This window comes from Peromyscus maniculatus, chromosome 2 (assembly GCF_049852395.1).
Source record: "Peromyscus maniculatus bairdii isolate BWxNUB_F1_BW_parent chromosome 2, HU_Pman_BW_mat_3.1, whole genome shotgun sequence".
In the NCBI taxonomy this organism is placed as follows: Eukaryota; Metazoa; Chordata; class Mammalia; order Rodentia; family Cricetidae; genus Peromyscus; species Peromyscus maniculatus.
In genome coordinates, this window is record NC_134853.1 from 91,662,323 (window position 1) to 91,676,595 (window position 14,273).

Here is a 14,273-nt window from a genome sequence, read left to right on the forward strand (position 1 = left end):
CTAGCCCCAATTCTCAGCAAACCAAGAGGCAGAGGAAGAGTTTTAGTTCTGAACTCCTCAATGCTGTGTCCTCAGGCCTCTCCTGTGATTTCAGGAAGAACACTCTGGGCCAGGCTTCCAGATAACCAGAGCAGACACTGAGAGGGGCTGCACCTCCCTGCAAAGCACCTGATGAGTGCTATGTTGAATCAGCATCAGTCTCTATAGGACTATATATCATCTCTCTTTGGTGTGGGACCTGGGAAAGTTAGTTACCCACTCTCCTCTTTGGTTTCCTCATCTGTAAAGAAGTTGAAATAACACCTCCCTTAGGAGGACTAAATAAATTATCAGTTGGGAGGAAGTTAGGAAGGTGTCTGGTAGATAGTATTCAATTAACATTAATTACTATGGCTGAGGTAAAATACAGGGGAATCTGAGAGAAAAGGTAGTCAGCCTTCAATATTCATGGGGCCACACGCACAGTTTTAACCAAGGATGAATCAAAAATATTTGGAAAAGAATTCCACCTATACTCAACTTATATAAACTGTTTTGTCCCTTGCCATTATACCCTAAACAACTATTTTCACAGCATTCACATTGTGTTAGGTTTTATAAATCATCTATTAATGATTCAAATCATCTGAGGGGAATTCACTAAGATTACAATCCAAACACTTCACTATTTTATACAATGGACTTGAGCATTAATTAATTTGGGTACCAATGAGGTTCTAGGGACTAGCACTCGACAGACACTAAGGGATGACTGCTTGCTGTTTTCTAGAAAAGTCAAGGAATTTCATAGTGTTGTGGACCCCTCCAAGTACAAAAGAAGCAGTAAGCAAGCGGTAAGAAAAAACTCTGGCTTTGAAGGCAATGAGCAAAAGCATGAGGACAGAGTGATGGTTGTGTCTTCACTCCCCAAGGATGCCTCCATGCACCAGGGAAGAAGAAGTATTTTTCCACTGCTGAGCTCTACAAACCACCTTAATTTGTGCCCTCTGAGGTAGAAGGTAACTGAAGACTTTGCAAATTTGAGCCCTGTTTAGCGCTGGAAGAGCACAAACTTTGGCTTCAAAGAAAAAAGGCATTTGAACAGCTAATGAAAAGGCTTATGAGCCTTCTTGTACATCAAACACACCTTATAAAGCAACATTTTGATGAGTTAAGTGCAAATGAATCAGAAACACAAGGATTAAATTTCCCTTGAAACACTCATAGGTTTAAAGATAAAGGACAAATTGCCTGGCACGATGTGTTTGGGGTTAACATTGCAAAGTAACTCATGTTAGTTCCTGTCTGCCACTTCTCCATCTATCATTAATATAATAATAAAAACAGTAATAATAGTTTCAACAGTGAGGTGAAACTTTAAGTTCACGTGGGCCTATTGGAGGCTTCTCAGTGGTTACATAAATAATTAAAATGGACATGGTGGTGCATTCCTGAAATCACTCAGGATGTTGAAGCAGGAGGATCTTGAATTTGAGGGCAGATTGGACTATACAGTGTAGTGATAGAAATGGAAACCCACATAAGGAATTAGGATGCAGCAGCAGAGAATGGCTGTTTGTTAAACTAATTCCTCTTTCTCCCTGGGCTCCCATCTGAACCACATCTCCCAGGCTGCTTTAGCAGATGACTGGAAGTTGAATATGTCACTTCTTGTCTTATTAGTAGTGTTTCCTGTTGCTTGGATAAAATGCCCTGACAAAAGTAACACAAAAGAGTGTGCTTTAGGTCAAGCATCTCTGGGCCTAGAAGATGGCTCAGTAGGTGATGGTATCTACTGCACAAGTGGCCTGAGTTCTGTCTCTGGAACCCACAGATAGGTGGAAGAAGAGAAACAACTCTACAAAGTTGTCATTTGACCTCCATAGGCACACTGTGTCACGTGTCTCCCACCCCCACACACAAATATCATGAACCTTCCCCACACACATTAATAATAAGTTGTTTAAAAGAGAAAATTAATCATCACAAAACCAGATCCATAAAAATAATCTCCTATATATTCCTCTCTTGTCTCTTTCTCCATCTGCCAATTGTACCTCGGTGCTCAAAGTAATTTTGGAGATCACATGTCAAAAATAACAACATCTTAAATCTGTTTCCAAGTGATCCTAATGTACACACAAAGTAAACTAAATCAAAGGCCATAGTGCATAAGTAAGAACTTTGGACCATCTATTAGGACACAGAGTCCTAGTCTCTGCTCTAAATTTTTTTACAAGGGCTGTGGAGAAGTCCCTTGCCACCCTCTGGGTCTCAGTTTCTCCAGGGGTAAAATGCAGAAGCAAGCAAGGTGATTGCTGAAGTCTGATCTGGTGTTAAAGATTAAATTATTCTAAATAACCGGTGGCAACTTGAATTCTATTCTAGTCAACAAAGGTTTGTGAAATGTTTACTGTTTGTCTGGCCTTGGGGCTGCAGAGATAAATAAATCCAGGCATTTAGAGTGTAGGCTTGAAGATAAATAACTATAATATACATAGTGGAAAACAAATGGATCAATCAATCAATCACAGAGGGCAACTATTCTGCCAGGAGCAGGGTAGTGGTAAAAGCCAGTAGGAGGCAATTGCATTTGAATGAGGCTTGAAGGATGACAAAAGGTTACCTTTCAGGCTAGCAAGGTGGAGGTCTGTGCCTGGCAGATTCAGGGACTTCAGCTGAATGGACCAGTGTATCGATGAAGGAGTTAAGACAGATAGGAGTTTCTGAAGAATTGTAATTTCCCAGTGTCTCAGTGTTAGACTAAAAAGGAAAAATAAATAGGGAAAAATACAGAAACTTCTATGAGTTAAGAATTAAATTCTAAGGCATAGGTCCAGGCTGCCCACCTGAACTCTCTACTCCTTGAGTGTACAGCACAAATGGCCATCCATAGCAAAAACCATTTCATCCCCCTGCTAATATCACAAATTCGAAATCACCCAGCTTGGTTTATTTGACCCATACATGAAAATTTGCAATTGCCTCAATTAACCTCATATCTTAAAGAACTCAATCCATAATTCTAGTCTGATCATGATCCAACATTGTGTTTATCACACACATATTGGGCACAGCACTAACAAGTCACTGGGCTACCTGATATGTAGAACAAGTGCAAAGACTAACCCTGAACACTGCCACTGGAGGATATCCTCAGATTAGTGTGTATTCATATCAGGTGTGTAGTTTTAAGGCAAGTAAAGTATCCTCCTGAATCATGGGGTAAGAAGAATTCTATTTATTTTCTAAATCTGGTGTAACAAATGATCACCAACTTAAAAGACTTAGGCAATACAAGTTTTATAGTTCCTTGGCTTAACAATCTTACTTGGGTCTCATTGGGCTAACATCAAGGTGCTAGGCTACATTCCTTTTTACAGACTCATAGTGGGAGACCAGGCCCTTACTCCCAGAGATAATCTGTGCACACTGCCATCTTCTTTCTGTCTCTAGCTGCTAAAACAAGGGGGAGAAGCATTATGGCATGAGACAGCTAGAAACAGAACTGGGTCTTCTCTAAATGCATACTAGAAAGAGTCTCTGTCCAAAAGTAGAGACTAGGCTGAACTGTGAAATTTAGCTTATCAACAGGCTGAAGGGGTGAGAAAGGCCGTGAGATGGGGGAGTCTTCATGCCAGTCCTTGTAAAAGAGTTGATGAATATAAGATGATATTTGTTGTCCACCATCAGTATGTAACTGCTGCCAAGCATTGTGGAGAATGGTGGCTTAGCAAAAAAAAAAAAAAAAAAAAAAAAAAAAAAAAAAAAAAAAAAAAAAGCCTCTTACATTCTTATAAAAAAACTTTTCTGGCTCAAAGTGATCTCTTGCTCCAAGCCTTCCATCAGTGATTCTGGATTTCCAGCCTTCTTGCTTTCTCCAAGGTGGCATCAGGCAATCACACAGATTGTTACCATCAAAGCTGTTACTGCCTAGGTAGCTAACCCTTGCTTCTTCATATTGCTGTCTTCTAACTCAAACTCTCGAGTATGAGCTCTTGATTTATGAACCTATCACCTTTCTGGGAAAGCAAAGAAGCCCAGCATCTGTCAAAGGATGCAATGTGCTCATAAAGTAGAACAGAAACAGGATGCCTCAACCCGTGAGTCCCTAGAGCAGACAAGAATGCTTTATGTCTCAAGTCACAGAACAACCAGTGTCTTTAAGTGATTTAAACAATGGGGGTAGGGGAAAAATGCATTATCTCTCATAACAAGATATCCACCAGAAGATGATTACATAGTTAATTCGGCAAATCAATTGTGTCATCAGGAACTTGAGTTCCTCCTAACCTCCTGTGTTATTATTCTCTTTCTATTATCCTAACCATTAGGCTTGGCCCTTTGTGACTACATGCTACCCTGTTTAAGAAAAGCATTGCATTATCTAAGATTAGGTCATATAGTGTGGGTAATTGATTATAGTCTCCAACACATAATTTCTCCCTTATTTACACATTTTGCAGCAAGTCTTCATATTTCTTTTCATACAAGAACCATTTCTACAGTCTTTTTATGTAGGGTGGACTTGCAGCTTACTCTGGCCAATTGAATGTAGACAGACTGTCAGTGCTCTAAGGCCTCAAGACACCATGTGTAACCACTTCTTTTTTTTTTTCTTTTTTAAGAAATTTTTTATTCATTTTACATAGCAACTGCAGATCTCCCCCTTCCCTCCTCCTGTTCCCCACCCAGGCATGCCCCTCTAACACACACACACACACACACACACACACACACACACACACACTGTCACCTCCTACAATAAGGTAAGGCCTCCCATGGGGAGTTAGCAGAGCATGGCACTATAACTGAATGTTGAGGCAGTTCCAGCCCCTCCCTACTGCATCAAGACTGTGGAAGGTGTCCCACCATCTGTAATGGATTCCAAAAAGTCAGCTCATGCACCAAGGATAAATCCTGATCCCACTGCCAGGAGCCACTTAAACAGACCAAGCTACACAACTGTCCTGATCATGCAGAGGGCCTAGTCCAGTCCCATGCAGGCTCCACAGCTGTTGGTCTAAAGTTCATTGGTTCCCACTACCTTGGTTTGGTTATCTCTGTAGATTTCCCCATCATAATCGTGATGCTCCTTGCTCATAGACTCCCTCTTCCCTCTCTTTGACTGGACTCCTGGAGCTTGGCCTGGTGCTTGGCTTTGGATCTCTGCATCTGCTTCCATCGGTTACTGGATGAAGGCTCTATGATGACAGTTAGGGTATTCACCAATCTAATTACTGGGGTAGGCCATCTCAGAAACCCTCTCCACTATAACTAGTAGTCTAAGCTGTGGTCATCCTTGTGGTTTCCTCTAACTCACACACACAAGCACCAGGTTTCTCACTATCCCCATGATGTCTTTCTCTATCAAGATGTCTCTTTCATTGATCTCCCACTCTGTCCCTATTCCAGCTCAACCATTCCATTCCCTTATGTTCTCTTCCCCCATCTCCTACCCTCTATTGCTCCCCTTCACTCCATGAGGAGATCTCATCTATTTCCCCTTTCCAGGGTGATCTATGCATCCCTCTTATGGTCCTCCTTGTTACCTAGCTTTTCTAGAGCTGTGGGTTGTAGTCTGCTTGTCCTTTGCTGTACATCTAGTATCCACTTATGAGTAAGTACACTCCAAGTTTGTCTTTCTGAGTCTGGGTTATCTTACTCAAGATGATATTTTCTTGTTCCATTTATTTTTCTGCAAACCTCATGATGTCATTGTTTTTCTCTGCTGAGTAGTACTCCATTGTGTATATGTGCCACATTTTCTTTATCCATTCTTCAGTTGAGGGGCATCTAGGTTGTTTCTAGGTTCTGACTATTATGAATAAATGCATGTAATCCCCAAACTGGGGAAATAGAGGCAGGCCACCTAGCCCAGGAAAATCAGGGAGCCCAATGTTAATGAAAAATACTGCTCAAAAAAACAAGATGGAAGAACGATGAGGAACCATACCAGAAGGCGGCCTCTGATCACCACATGTGTAAACACACACACACACACACACACACACACACACACACACACACAAGAAATAGACAACCAATAATGTCTACCACAGCAGCCAAGAATAAGAATAAATACCCACAAGGTCAAATGAAGGGAAAGCTGATGTTAAATGTTTCTGTGCCGTTCTTCAAAATAGACTGGCCAGTGGGTGAAGGGTTAAGAAGTCAACAAGATGAAAGTAGACAAGTCCTTGTGCAGCCAAGATTTATCAGGTCTTTCTGCTTGAGTTGTGATGATAAATACAGCAGGGACTGTATCATCAGCAAGACAATTGCAGAATCATGGGATGGCTTGCTGTAATACAGAATTCATGAGCTTCTGGAAATAGTTTATATTAAGACACTTCTCCCAGGTCACTTCAGCAGAGTTTGATCAGTCACATTCTAATATATAGTCCAGCTTTGACTTAACTCCCAATGCCTGACAAATCTTAGAGAAAGATCATACAATTTACTTGAGGGTTTGGTCCAGATCCAACCTTATAGTAGGTGTGAAATTAACCCTAATTTCTTGTCTGGGTCTTCCACAATCCTTCAAGTTTGTCCTTTGCTTTGTTTGTTTGTTTTCTGGTGCAGGCCAGAAAAGTGCTCAACCACTGAAGTCTATCTCCAGCCCCATTTTTTACTCTTTACTTTGAAACAGTGTCTAGCAAAGTTGCCCAGGTTAGTCTTTACCTCACTTTGTAGCCCAATAAGGCCTTGAACTTGTGATCCTCCTGCCTCAGTAGGAGTAACTGAAATTATAGGTGGGTACTAAAAGGCCTGGTTTTGCATTTTATATTTTCAAACAATCTCTAAGAACCCTGACTTCTAGTTCAAGACATGGAAATTTCAACACTTACTAGACAAAAAAATAAAATAAACACACACACACACACACACACACACACACACACATACACATAGAAAAAAATCACTAGATCAAGAGGTTGTCCTTTTTCTCAAGGTCATAAACAAGAAGATAGAAATTTATTCCCTGTGTTACTCCTGTCACTTAATCCATGTCTCTGTTCAAATGCCACCTCCACAAAGAGGAATTCTGAACCATCCTTTTATATCATGCCTTGATTTTGTAGATAACTCTTACTATGATCTAATATAGTCTGATATATTTTTTCTGTTGATTTTGAATGTCTCAGTAAGAATGTCCTCTAAGAGCAAGAAGTTTGTTTTGCTTGTAGTCACATTCTTAGTGTCTCAGACATACAGTATACCTTTCGGAAGCACCAGATGAATGAATGGACAAATGAATGAAAATGACAATGATCAGATTGAGCTGATTATCTACCCATGGAAGCACAGAACCCTCTAGAGTCATCCAAACTCTGACCTTCAGCATCTGCAGAATTAATGTTAATATAATATGTTCCACCACTATCCTATATCATTTACATCTAAAAAGAAGCTCAAATCCTTCCACATTTGTTACAAGAAACATTTCATATACACAGTGATTTCTTGGGCATGCTTAACTTTACCAGTCATTTGAAGAAAAGAATTAGAGAAGAAATTTAATTTTTCTTTGAAAATTTCATACATTTTTATGGTATCCACTTCTCATTGTCTCTCCCCAGTTCCTCCTTTGGATGCCCCATATATATCTCTCTTCCAACTTCATGTCATGCATTTTCATATACCTTATTGATTCCAGTGAATGCCACTCATTTTGAGGGTGTTGTGAAGTCATCCACTGGGGCATGGGCAACCATGTAGGCTGAGTTTTTCTGTCCCGACTGCCTGCTCCCAAATAATCAACACAGAGGCTTAATATTCCTTATAAATGCTTGAATGATAGCTCAGACTTGTTACTAGCTAACTCTTACACTTGAATTAACCCAAATTTCTTATCTATGCTTTGCCACATGATTGATGCCTTGTTACTTCATTTTCTATATATCCTGCTTCCTCTGCAGCTGGCTGGTATCTTTCCTGACTCCACCCTTCTTCCTTCCAGAGTCTTCTGTGTCTGGCTGTTCCACCTGTACTTCCAACCTGGTTACTGGCCTGTCAGCTTTTTATTAACCAATGAGAGCAAAACATATTCACAGTGTACAGAAGGATTATTCCACAGCACAACTCATCAATGACCACCTCCTTAAAGAAAAGTGACTCTCCCTCTCTAGGCAGCCATCCACTTCCAATAGCTCCTCAGCTTGGGGTGGGGTGTAGGAATACTCTCCCTACTTCATGCTGAAATTTTTAACTGGCTTGGTCTTATGTAAGTAACTACAACTGCTCTGAGTCCATGAATACAACAGCCATGTCATGTCCAGAAGCCACTATTTCACAGAACTCTTTGTTCTCTGGCTCTTTTATTCTTTAAGTTTTTTGTTTATGTAAGTATGAATAATTTCTAATCAAAGATTATATACCCATGTTTTAATGTGCCCCTTAGTCCTACAACCATCACAGAATTTTTGACAGCTGCTCCTCTCCCATAACCTGTAATCTTTCTTACCTGTTGTAATTGTTTCACCTCTCCTTCCCTCATCTATTTATCTTGTGTTTCCACTGTCTTCCCTCCCATTTCTCCTCTCTCTGTAAAACACACTCTACCATTTCTTTTCCAGTGCCCTAATAGTTGACAAAGCTATTTCCACAGCACAGAAAATACCTTCCCTAAAAGACATCTAGATCCTGACTTGTAAAGATTTTGTTCTGCAATACTGGGGAAAGGACCTGAATGGATTATTAAAATATAAACAATGGGCAGCTTGAGGCTAGCAGCCCTTTCTGGTTCATCTTCTCTATCTGTTAGTATATTAAGCTACCCAGATATTATAGGATGCAAGGCTTCTCTTCTCCAAGTTAGAAATTAAATATCTGAGACTCAAAGAGGATAGAGCCTGCCGGAGTCACTAGGCATGTGACTAACTGAGCAAAGTTCCAGTTTGGCTCTAAAACCTGGTGGTGACCATTGTCTTTCTACTCTATGTGGCTATGGAGGTAAGTCCATGAGATAATAGAAGGGAAGAGTCTCCTTGTCTCCCTTCTAAGCCTTACTTCCATGTCTGGATGTCTCACGAACATCTCAAACTCAACCTGCACAAAGTCATCTTGTCAATTGTTCTTTCCCTAATTTAAGTAAATATCATTCAAGCCAGTAGACTAGAGGTCTTCTACTCTCTCTTGCCCCCTTTACTTCTCTGATAGAGACACTTGATTGTCAATTGGATTGGGTTGAGAAACACCTAGGAGACTAATAAGGCACAATTGAGAATGTGTGTGAGGGAATTTCTAGGGATTGCTAAGCAGGGCAGACCTGTCCTAAATACGGGTATTACTATCTCATAGGTCAAGGGCTCAGATGAAATTAAAAAAAAGAAAATGAGAAATACTATACTTTCAGGCATTTTCTTTCCCTCTGGCTTTTGTTTGCCATGAGATGATTTGCTTATGCCATTTCCTTCCCTCCATGTTAGTCTGAAACCATGAACCAAAGTAAATAATTCTTCCCATTAAGTTATATTTCTTAGGTATTTCTAATAGCAATGGAGGAGTGACTAACACAACCTCTCCTACCTAATCTTTATTTAGCCTACATATATATACATATATGCATATATATGTGTGTGTACATATACACGTATTTGTGTATATATATATATATATATGTATATGTACACACACACACACACACACACCTCCTACCCACTTCCCCTGTGGTACTCCTGGCCAGCCTATAATCTGTCTTCTGAACAACCAAAACCCACCCTCTTTGGCCAGCCTTGCCCCCAGGATGGCTTTACCAGTGTACCCTAAGCACAAACATATATTACTGAGATCTCATTAAAACATGAGCCTGAGTGTCACTGCCTTGCTGTCAGATCTCCCATGGATTCTCTGGCCTTTGTGTAAAAGATAAAATTCCTTATCTGGGTCTACACAGTCCTTCACGATATGGTCATATTAAACATTACATGTCAGCCCTTTTTCCCCCTTTTTTCCAGAGCTGAGGACCGAACCCAGGGCCTCTACCACTAAGTTAAATCCCCATCCCCATGTCACCCCTTGTATTCCAATAGTGAACTCCTGCAAGCTAGTCTTTCTTATTCACCCTTTCACTCCTCATGTGTGTGCACCCTTGCACAAGCAGTTCTTCATCCTCAGAGCTCCCCCCTCTGCATTTCCTCTGCCTGAAACTTCTTACTGTTCTCCCACAGCTCCACTCAGAATCTCCTTTACCACTGACCACAGTCTCCGCACAAACAAAAAGCCACCTTCCTCTGGAAACCACCATCTCCATGCTTGCTCTACCGTGACTCCCATCTCGCTGAATTACATTTTTGCCTTACTAGTTCAACTGCTCCACTAGTCCATGGCTCCTTGGGAGGCAGGGAGTAAATCACTGCTGCCTTCTATTTAATGTTGTATGGGTGCTTGATACTTAGTAAGTACTCAGTGGTTATCTGTTAAGTAACCAGTTGATTGAATGGCCTAAGATAGTTCCTTCCTTTCACTACAAACAGTACACAAAATAACCCCCCCCTCCCCGTCACCAGCACCTGCTCTCTAGTCTTTCATTCTCATTCCCGATCATTTCATCAATGGTCCATCATTCAATCAAATGGTCCATCTTCCCTCCCTGTGATTTTTAAAGCAGTGTACTGATGTTTGTAAGCTACCTGATATTTCTAGAATAATGTGCAAATCTCCTTTAAAGAAAGGTGGATCTTACCAGCTTCCCATATTCTTGGCTGGGGATTTGAAAAACATTCAGTGTTAAAAAAAAAAAGTCTCACTCACTCTATGCAAATGTTCAATGTCAATAAAATTTGTGAAAGGAAATTGAAATCAAAGCGAAAAGTCATAAAAATCCCCATAATTCAAGAAGCTTCAAGAATATCTTTATAGACTCCCAAGTTTCATGACCCCAGAAACACTGAACTAAACTGTTAAAAATATATATCACCCAAGGCCATATAACTTAACTTATTTACAGACAGATGAAGAAATTTACACACAGAGAGAGTGAGCATGTGGCTTTGTTTCTGATCATACAGCAATGTAAACTAAACCTGGAACTCCAGATTCCTAGTTCTTCATACATCTACTTTCTGTTCTGTTATTATGATAGCTATTATTTTAAAAAAATTCCCAAATGCTGATGGGCAACAATGGCACACACCTTAAATCCCAGCATTCAGGTGGCAGAGGCAGACAGACTTCTGTGAGGTCAAGGCCAGCCTGGACTATAGGGCTAGTTCCAGGACAGCCAAGGTAACACAGAGAATCCCTATCTGGAAAAACAAAAAACATCAAATGTTAAATAATGCAACAGAAGATTTTATTCAGGACCACTGAGGCAGGTAAAGGGACCATTGCAAGGGGCAGAGTTGAGCTGAATTCCTCATACAAAGTAGGCAAATAGAAACTTACAGCCGAGATGCAGGATGGAGGTGACTGAGTTACTAAGAAAACATTACTAAGGTAAATGTTAAGTACAAAAGGAAACTCTGGAGAAACCGCTACTGAAGACAGGCCAGGCAATCAGACGTCACTTGAGGAGTGAAAAAAAGGGAAGAATCCAATCAGTTATGGGCGAAGGGAATCAAAGATGGGGAATTCGCACTAACCTGACTTAGTAGGACTCTTGCTAAAGCTAGATTTTATAAGAAAATTCATCCAGAAAATTCAAGAACCTTCTTAACATTTGCTCAAACAAAGATCTTGCTACCACCTACTGAATCATATTGTTGGCATGCAACTATCAATTTTCTACTTCAGTTTTTAACTTGTTCAGGCTTAAATAATTTAAAGGAAGTAAGTATAAAATGTCCCACCCTGGAAAATAAAACCCACCCTCCCCCACCAGGAATTAACTCCCAGCCTGAGTAAATTACCTGGAATCCACACCCTTTCAGGAATTTACAGCCTCTTCCTACTGTAAATGAAGAAACAGAAAATGGACAAACTGGTACAAAAAGAGATTCCTAGGTCTCTCCCTGGGAAACAGCACAAGCCCTCCTTTAAAGACTTCTTCCTGGAGCCCTCCAACTAAATCCCTTTCCCATACTCTGTACCTCATTCTCCCACAACCTTCTTTCAACAACTACTGAGTGCTTATTTTGCACCCCAAACCTACTAAGTCCTTGGAGACTGAGTCTCCAAGACAGAAGGTGATTCATCCAAGGTCATAAACCCATTAAGCTCCAGGGCCCAGATACAGTTAGAATAAAGTGACTTTCTTTTAAGTGACTTCGAGGTTCTTTGAAGCTGTTTGCTTAGAACAAAGATCACATGAGAAACTGGTCGATGGATCTGAATGGAGTTCTACACTTTAAAATAATAAACAAGAAACCATTTATAAGGCAAGAAAAATTGAAGGGCAGAAAGTAATGAATCACCATTGCAAGTTGGCACAAAAAGAAAAATTAGTTCATAAAAATGCAGTTGGATAAATAATAGGTTATTTCATCATGTAAATATATCCCCAAAATAACTTTATTCAAACGAAAACATCTATTGTGACCTAAACTATTTATCATGCTAACATATATCTAGAATCCTAACAAATTTATGAAAATGTTATATTCTGTAATCTCCTTGATCCAATGCAAATAAATAGTTGTGCTTCAACTGTCTTGTTATCAAATGATTAATCACAGCTGCCAAGAGCAGCCAAGAAGAGAATTTTGATTTTTTTTTTCACTTTGTGGGTGGCATTTAGGAGAAGTGTACTTGAACTTGTCTTAGAATACTGGACCCTCTACGATAAAGATCATGTTCCCTGACTTCCCTTGAACTGGACCAGCCTGGGGAACAATTTCTATTATCACATTTAAGTGATCCCCATGTTTTCCAGCTAAAGAGAGTGAGGAGTTTTGAAACATACAGAAGAAATCTGAAGAGAAGGAAAGAAAACTAACATTCAGTATTTTATTGTAGACTCATATCAAGAGATAAACTATGATTGTACGAGTGTGGGTTTGTGTGTGTGTGTGTGTGTGTGTGTGTGTGTGTGTGTGTGTGTGTGCGTGTGTGTGTGTGCACCCATACAGAGGTCAGAGAACAGTTAACCTTGTATTTTAGGACAAGATTCCTCATTGGCCTGGACGTCACCAGTTAAACTAGACTGGCTGGCTAGTGAACCCCAGAGATCCACTTCTCTCTGCTTTTTCAACATTGGAATTTTATGTGTCTTACACTCTGAAGGGGAATTAAACTCATGTCATTAACAATTGAGCCACCTCCCCAGCTCAAGCAGTGTACTATTATCATGACCGTAGGTGGGGACACAGAGACTTGGACTTCTCCAATCCTCCTAAAGATGGACTCGTCATCAAAGTGACAAGAGCCAGGCTTGTTTGGTACTTTCTTGATTTGGGAATTGGTAGTCACAAGTTCCGAAATATCCCATTAATCAAAGGAAAATGAGGACAATGGAAAACCTACCAGAACCAGCAATTCAAATGAGGGTTGAGATGACTTCAAAACATAGTACTAACACATGTCTACCTCTCCCAAGAAAATCCAGAGGCCACATTTTGACAGCAATAGATGGAGGGAGGACAAGGTAATAGATCCAGTTTAGCTTCTACACTTGGAGCTGATAGCCCTTGGAAGAAATTACCAATCCTCAGGTCTTCTGTTTTTTTCTCTGCAAAACAGAGGGCAGAGAAAGTTGGTACAAAACTAAACGACTCTTTCATCTTCTTCCAGCTCTAGCATCTTAAGATGCTAGTTCATCCTACCTGCATCTGATGAACTAACTCCATCCATATGGTCTTGTAACTAAGGAGTGAAGGCAGTAAAGACTCTTTCACCTCTTTTTTGTAAAATTCTTCTTAATTACCTTTATAATTAGACAATTTTCATCTTACTTTAAAAATCCTGTTCCATTTTTCCATCTTTGCAAGAATTTGTTTGGGAAGAGAATATGATTCCTGCAGAAATTAAAGAAAAAAAAACCCAAAAAGTAAGAAAGAAAGTTTCTGGCTGAAAGTGTGAATTTTATAACTGCCAGCTCTTTCAAAGGCAGGAAGGCAGCCCATAAAAGGATGGTTGCTAAGGAGACAATTGTATTTAAATTATCAGCTCACAATAGACCCAGCAACGATATTGATTGGATGTGAGAGGGTAAAATTATTTTCTTCAAACTGAGGAGAATCTGAGGGTCTGGATACAGGCTCACCCCTCCGATGGCAGAGACAGACTTAGGATGTGATTGTGCTGTTTTTCTTTGTCTAATTGAGGATGGTAAGAACTGAAGAAAAGAGGCTGTCTTTGTGTTGTCCATAATAGTCGCTCCTTCAAGTTCACTGAAGGTAGAAGAAACACAAGAG

The 14,273-nt window shown here is 40.2% G+C and overlaps 1 long non-coding RNA gene across 1 annotated transcript in view; it reads right to left on the reverse strand.

Moving 5' to 3' along the window:
* The window catches only part of LOC121827600 (uncharacterized), a 101,408-nt gene that overhangs the window by 71,684 nt on the left and 15,451 nt on the right, over window positions 1-14,273 (reverse strand). Inside the window, exons 4-7 of the long non-coding RNA XR_013049162.1 lie at window positions 13,683-14,238; window positions 11,832-13,588; window positions 11,117-11,488; window positions 2,606-2,742 (exon numbers count right to left, since the gene is read on the reverse strand). This is a non-coding gene — a long non-coding RNA (uncharacterized LOC121827600). The remainder of the gene's footprint in view (window positions 1-2,605; window positions 2,743-11,116; window positions 11,489-11,831; window positions 13,589-13,682; window positions 14,239-14,273) is intronic.